This window comes from Pongo abelii, chromosome 2, assembly GCF_028885655.2.
Source record: "Pongo abelii isolate AG06213 chromosome 2, NHGRI_mPonAbe1-v2.0_pri, whole genome shotgun sequence".
NCBI lineage: Eukaryota > Metazoa > Chordata > Mammalia > Primates > Hominidae > Pongo > Pongo abelii.
This window is the reverse complement of record NC_085928.1, coordinates 120662206-120669956: the sequence shown is the minus strand read 5'-3', so window position 1 is coordinate 120669956 and position 7751 is coordinate 120662206. Positions and strand designations below refer to the sequence as shown.

Genomic DNA, 7751 nt, shown 5'->3' with positions numbered 1-7751 from the left:
TATTGCCGGATGGGCAAGGAGACCTGTATCCTATATTTACTACCATTTCCAGTGTACATTTTGGTTTGGAGAGACAGAGAAAAAGATACATATAAAGTTGATATTGCTCCTTCATTTCCATGTCACTGATGACAGCTTGACACAAGGATTTCCCAAAAGGCTGTGACCCACCTTTGTGGGTCACATGCTGTTTGTGACTCTGTTCATACCCTCTTTCCTTGTCCTCAGGAATTCCTGGTGTCGAATGGACACAGCTGCCAGTCTTGCAATAGCCTCTGGACCCCACTTTCACCTCAGATAAATAAAAAATATTGTGTATTCAGCAAAAAGTTGGGTTCTTTGCCATTGGACTTTATATCGCCTGGGGAAAAATTCATCACATTTTTCCATTTAGCATTTCATTTGGTCTGGATATCAAACCAACAGGTTTTTGTCCTTCTTTTCTTTCTTTTTTTTGGTTGGGGGAATATTTTAAAAAGTAATGAAAAGAATTTTATCAATTCTGCTGCTGAAGTGTCCTCTGTTAGATCTTTGCACTGCTTTCAACACTTCAAATGCATATCCACATTTCATAATTCAGTCACTCTCTTCTGAGGGGCAGTCTATAATTCACTTCTGGGCCTCTACTGTTGCTTTGTAGACTGTTACACCTAACAAACGAATCAGAAGTTATTCTTTTCTTTACATGTGAGAGACTTCTGCTTGTTAGTACACCATGTCACAAAGATTTGCATGAGATTCCCGAATCTCATTATGAAAAGGCCAGGTTATTTGGGCACACATGAAAGCAATGGGATAGACTGCTTGAGTTTTGGATTCAGATTGGTCTGGATTTGAATCCTGGGCCCATCACTTGTTAGCTATGTGACACTGGGCAAGTTACTTTGCCTTTTAAAGCTTTAGTTTCCTTATCTGTAAAACTGATGTGATAACAACAACAACAACAACAACAACAACAGCAGTTAGATCATAATATGTTTGTGAGGATAGAGTGAGAGGTGCATGTAAACTGTGAAGCAGAATGCCTAGACATAGTAAGTGCTCATTTGGTGTTAGGAAATCAGGGTGTAATTATTTCCAAGATGGGATTAGTCCTGTGACATTTGCCTAATTTAGTAAATTAGGCTGCCCTCCTCAATTAGTTCCTCACTATAACTATTAAGATCTCTTTGTCAAATCGCAGTTCTCAGGTCTGCTTGAATATATTTTAGGATATTTAATGGCCAGAAGACTTCCCACAGTAACTTTGTTGCTCAATTCTTAGGAAAGCAGAAGAGGATTATAAATAACAAGCAATAAAGACAGCAAATGTATGCTCCAAAAGTGAGGAAAAATCAGTCCTAGGGGACGTCCTCTGAACTTTACTGCGAAAGATAGGAAAGAGACAATTGGAAATGTGGGAATAATCATAGCGCTTAAAAAAAATCATTGTTACTGCAGAACTAATTGGAGTTCACTGTGGTAAAGAAACATTTCTGGTTGTATTTGTCTAAAGATGGTGAGCAGAATCGTGAAGGAAGAGAAGGTATTTTTAATAAGGAATCAAGGTACTGAAAATTCTGGAACTAACAAAACAAACTAAAAATAAGACTTAAACAAGTAGGATTCACTCATGCAGGGAGATTCCACAGTGACGGCTTAAGGATCAAAATAAACGGATTAGGGAACTCAAGAATTGGGAAAATAAAGCAAGAGCCTTTTAGGGAGGTCCTTGGACCACTTTTCTCCCGCACTATCCTAGATTACAGCCATGTTCTGCCACCAATGAAGTCACTGCGAAATTTCCGGTGTTCAGTGAAGTTTCAGGTCTCATTGAGTTATCGTTTGAGAGGCAACAGACAGAAGAGGTGGTGGCTAAATAGAGGTTACCTGGAGGTTGCTAGAATGATTCTTTACTGCCTTCGGGTGGGGTATTGGGATGAGGTGGAGGTGTGTGTAGTTGAGGGAGCAGAAGATGGAATGGGGTTAAGGGAAGGAAATTTTAAGTACCTCTTATGTTCTAATGGCTTTTACATAGACTTGCTTATATAATCCCATAGCAATCCCAAAGAGATGATGGTACTATCCTTATTTTGCAGGTGAGATTGATGTTTTGAGAGGTCTACAATTTACCAGAGGTTACTTAGCTAGTAAGTGATGGAGCAGAGATTGGAACCCAGGTCTGTCTGATTTCAAAGCCCATGAAAAACAGAGTCCTTGTAAGTTTTTTTCTCTTCTCCCTCAAAGGAAAACTATTGAAAAGAAATAAATATATTAGGAAGGGGTGTCTTTTGGAGCTGGGAGCTGTGCAGCCTAAGGGTCAGGAGGTGAGATGCCAGCACTCCTTTAGCTGCCCCAGCTGGTGTCTCTGTATGTTGCATGCCCTCTGAGTACACTATCTCTGGGCCTAGTTCAAAACTAGGACTCATCTAAGAGTTGCAGTCTTTATGGCCTAGACTGCCTTTCAAGTTTACCTGGAGACACAGAGTGCTGTAGCCCATGGTGGCAAGGTTTGAGGAATCAAGCTCGGACCACTGGGATTGGTGATTCCCTTCTGGTTAGGGCCAGTTTAAATGCTCCCCTCGTGGGCAGTGTCAGCTGTGTTTGGTCTGGTTTTCCTTTGTGCTCTAACAGGACAGCACTGAGTTCAATGCCTCACAATAGCTTTGTTCTCCCTCCCCAGTACCCAGAGATGCTCTCTGCAACACACTGCCACTGCCAGGGGGTAGAGAAAGGTGGCGTCAACCGTTCAGAACTGTTTTTTCTATCTCTTCTGTGCCTCTTTCAGCAATATGGAGTTAAAGCCAGGTACTGTGAGTGCTCGCCTGATTTTTGGTTCTTATGAAGGTGTATTTTTCTGTGTAGGTGGTAGTTAACTTGTTGCCCTTGTGAGGGAAACTATTGGTGAAGCCTTCTATCCTGCCATCTTGCTCTACGTCCTTGTTACTTAATTTTTTTAGAGCAGTTCTATGCTTAGAGGAAAATTAAGAAGAAAGTGCAGAGTTTCCATATAGTCTCCAGCCATAACCTTTAATTTTCCTTATTATTAACATCTTGGATTGGTGTGGAACATTTGTTAAGCCAATATTGACATATTACTATTGACTAAAGTCCATAGATTACATTAAGGCTCACTTTTTGTGTTGTACAGTTCTTTATGTTTTAACAAACGTACAATGCATATATGTATTTCAGTATTATACAGGACAGTTTTACTGCCCTAAAAATCCCCTGTGTTCTACCTATTCATTCCTCCTGCCTTCCCTCTGAACCCTTGGCAACTGCTGATCCTTTCACTGACTCCATTGTTTTGCCTTTTCAAAATATCATATAGTTGGAATATTACAGTATATAACTGTTTCAGTTTGGCTTCTTTCACTTAGTAATATGCATGTAAGTTTCTTTCATGTCTTTTCATGACTTGATTTCATGAATATTTCAACCGAATAATATTCCATTGTATGGATGTACCATAATCTATGTATCCATTCACCTCCTGAAGGACATCTTGATTATTTTCAAGTTATAGCAACTAAGAATGAGATTTCTGTAATCATCTGCGTGAAGGTTTTTGTGTGGACCTAAGTTTTCACCTCCTGTGGGCAAATACCATGACATGTGACAGCTAAATCATATGGTAAGGGTATGTTTAGTTTTGTAAGAAACTGCCAAACAATTTCCTATGTGGTTGTACTATTTTGTATTTTCACCAGCAATAAATGACAGTTCCTACTGCTCCAAAAAAAAAAAAGAAAGAAAGAAATATATTAAAATGGAGGAATTATTGTGAAAGAGTGTCTAAGCATTGAGTTTCATGCTGTTATGCTAAGTGTGAAGAGAGACAAGAAGATAATTTGAGCAATTTATCAAACACTCTTTTCCCTAACAACAACAAATAGAAAAAATAAACAAAATAACAGCAACAACAAAAAAAATAACAAATCATTGTCCCCAAAGTGCTGTGGATACAGATGAAAAGGTATGGATTGGGAGACTGAGTCTATTTTTGACCAGTGTCTGTTTTTCTGGGTCTGGGTCATCAACTCCAGCAATCATGGCAGAAGCATTTATGAAATGAAGATATTGAAAGATGGAATCATGGTAGATGTAATGACAGGTTTTGAAAAATGGGAAAGATATTGAAAACTGAAAATGGATATCTGTTGGAAGAGATTTTAATTTTCTGGTAAAATAATGGAGTAAGTACCAGGAGAAAAGAAATCTGTAGTCGGAGGATAATACAGAGGATAATAGAATCATGAGCAATGAACAGTTCAGGTCTGTAAACAAAGCATCATGCCAAAAAACCCCCCCATATCTTCCCACTGATGGAATTACAGAATTAGTGGATGAAAGGAAAAAATAAATTTAATATATTTGGATTTTTGGTAACACACAAGATAGAGGTGGAGAAAAACCAGAGTAATTGAATATAACAGTATAGCAAAGTATTTGACACTAGGTTGGATTGGATTTTTCTTTGAAAAAGTTACTTTAGTTAGACTAGATTTTGCTAGAATTGCTGTGAACATGATTGAAGGTGGCTATTTCAACAGATATTGAATATGATAAATGATCATGATATTTAAAAACAAACTAAGCCCCCAAACAAACAAAACTACATTGGGAATATTGCAAACTAAAAAGAAAACATTCTCTTTTTGGTTTAACCCCAGATGGATTGTTTCCTGCTTAAAGGGTCTCTTATGAAAGACACCTTTGTTTTTTGACTTTGCTCCTGTGATGATGTGATAATGCATCCCTGTCCCCTTTGCTTGGGAATCATTAAAAGGTTCTACTGGTCTACTAAGAATCCCACAGGAAGAGATTCATAGAGGCCTTGGATGGTGCAGTTACAGCTCAGACTGCAGTCTTTTTTTTTTTTTTTTATACTTAAAGTTTTAGGGTACATGTGCACAACATGCAGGTTTGTTACATATGTATACATGTGCCATGTTGGTGTGCTGCACCCATTAACTCATCATTTAACATTAGATATATCTCCTAATGCTGCCCCTCCCCCCTCCCCCCACCCCATAACAGGCCCCGGTGTGTGATGTTCCCCTTCCTGTGTCCATATGTTCTCATTGTTCAATTCCCACCTATAAGCAAGAACATGCGGTGTTTGGTTTTTTATCCTTGCGATAGTTTGCTGAGAATGATGGTTTCCAGCTTCATCCATGTCCCTACAAAGGACATGAACTCATCATTTTTTATGGCTGCATAGTATTCCATGGTGTATATGTGCCACATTTTCTTAATCCACAGACTGCCGTCTTGAAACAAAATAGTGACGGACAAAAGTTTTCAAAAGTGATTTTTAAAGAATATATCTATATTTTGATATGTAACTGGGGTAGCAGACATAATCATGTGGAAAAGAATTGTCTGTTCTCTATCATAAAACAGAGTGAAGAAAGTGGTCAATAAATAATCTCTGGGGAAAAGAAGTAATCTTTGTTAAGTATTTAATATGTGATTGGTGCTTACAGAATCTTAGGGAAGCATATTCACTATATGAAACCTTCGGCTATAATGGAAGAGGACTTGGGAGGGCTCAAGTCCAGCTCCAAGAAACACACTTATTATTATTATTATTTATTGTGGTAAAGAATACATAACATAAAATTTACCATTTTAGCTATTTTAAGTGTACAATTCAGTGGCATTAAGTACATTCACATTGTTGTGCAGCCATCATCACTATCCATTTCTAGAACTTTTTCATCATCTCAAACTGTTCTCTCAGTAATGATCCATAACTGACCACCATGAGTAAAACATTGTGCTAGGCATTTGGGTGTGACACAGAATTGAATAACACATAGGTCCTGTTTTCAAGGAGCTTTTTCCTATGTTGGACAAAGATTGACTTAGCAATGTGTCTTACAAAGCCTCGCACTTGGAGTGATGCAAATTTTTTGCACTTAGGGCCAGGAACTTGCCAGTATTCCTTTTTGTGATCTACAGATCTGCAGGTGGAGGACACAAAAGTAGAAAGAGATGTTTTTGCACAGCATGTCAGCTCAAACTTCCACCTTTTTGTGCCTCTCAGTGTGCTCATTTAGAGCCAGCTTATTCTGCCTTGTGAGAGCTAATCATGTGTATCTCTTCACAACTACTTGTTTGGTGACATCACATCAGTAGTTTGCAATTGGCCATAATGGGAGCATTTACAACGCAAAAGTCCGCAAACGCTGCAAGTCAGAGTCTCCCTGCTCCCCAACCCCCAATCAGTATGGTACTGGGTACGAGTTGCTTCAAGGATGAAATGAAATTGAGAGATTAGTAGTCAATTTGTCAATAAAAGGCAGTTTTAGTTTTTGGTTTCTGAAGGCTGGTGCCACAGCCTGGTGTTTGCAAGACTCCTCAGACAGTTTTCCAAATTGCTTTATGGAAGCTGTTCTTATTTTTCAAGGGATGTTTTCACTAACTATATGACTCCACTTGTTTCTTCTCTGATAACTTCTAGTCACCCCAGTGATCATGGAGGGACCTGAAGCCTGATTAGCAATGATAAGCCTTTACCTTACCCACATTTTGACAAATCTCAGATTCTGTTGAATTTTCTTCATCATATGTACATGAAAGCTGGCATGAAGCTTATGTAAACATCCATTAGAGTTATTTAAAATGTGAAGAACTGTCCTTATAATGAACTTTTTAGTAGACAAGAGTAGCACTTTTGTAGGAGAAATTGGGTAGGCAAATATGCAAATAACAACAGCAGCAACGATGACTACACTACTTACAAAGCTGAAAATTTCCCTCATCATGATTATTATTAACTTCTAAGCATGTATAGTTAGGATAACACGGATTTTTCTTTGGAGAGTTGTCTAGTAGGGGTAGTCTGGTTAGGAAACTGTTTCTGTGGCTTCACACACACACCTCTTACACAAACACACACATGCGCGCACACACACATGTGTGGGTGGTGGCAGGGACGATGTGGTGGGTCCCAGGGGCAGCATTACCTTAATAATTTTCTGGAAACACTCAGCTCACAGACACAGAACTGCAGTTTACAGGAAGCTATCCATCTTCCTCAAAACAGTTCAGAAAAGGAATCCATTTTCTTTAATATAAATCCTCTTTGTCTTGAGATGTATAAATCATCCCTTCGAAAGAAGCCCTTTGAGGTATCAATTCAAGGCATTCTCTCAAAACATCATCCTTCAGAGCAGCCCTTCCATGGAAACTAATCCTTTGTGGCTGCCGAAAGGCAAAATTCATCCCACTTTTCACTGAATTTCCCATCAAAAGCCCTCTGTAGTCATCCTAGCAATTAGGATGGCATATTAGGGTCAGAGTGACCTTAGCCAGGTGTAGTTACCTGGATATGAAGAAGAGCAGAGATGAGAGTCTGTCTGGCACAGTGATTTCAAATTCATGATTCTCTTAATAATGAACATGCTTATTAAGTATCTCTTTATGGGAGAGAGAAGCTGTTGCACATGCTCTTGTCAGCCCATGACTGGGTCGCTTACTTATCCTTGGGTACCTTTGGAGGTGAAAGATAATGTTAAGACCATCTCTGTGCACAGTCTGGTTTTTGGGACATAACAAATGATGATGGTGCCCTTTTCAGATTCCCTAGGCTTCACTTTACCAGTCTGGTTTGCTCATGTCCAGGTGCTGTGGGTGCTGTGGCTAATGGCTCACAGTAGCCTCCTTCTTTTGAGTACTGCTCTCAGGTGACTGCAGCTACCTTACCTGGGGATGTCTGAGAATTACACCCACTTTCATGATTAATGCCAGAGCAACACGTA

General features: G+C 39.1%; 1 long non-coding RNA gene across 1 annotated transcript; it reads right to left on the bottom strand.

Moving 5' to 3' along the window:
- Nucleotides 1-436: 436 nt before the first annotated feature.
- Nucleotides 437-3857, bottom strand: LOC129058595 (uncharacterized). The gene is made up of 2 exons (XR_008523802.2): nucleotides 2454-3857; nucleotides 437-650 (listed from the first exon to the last, which is right to left on the bottom strand). It is a non-coding gene; the product is annotated as an uncharacterized LOC129058595 (long non-coding RNA).
- Between the last annotated feature and the right edge of the window lie 3894 nt (nucleotides 3858-7751).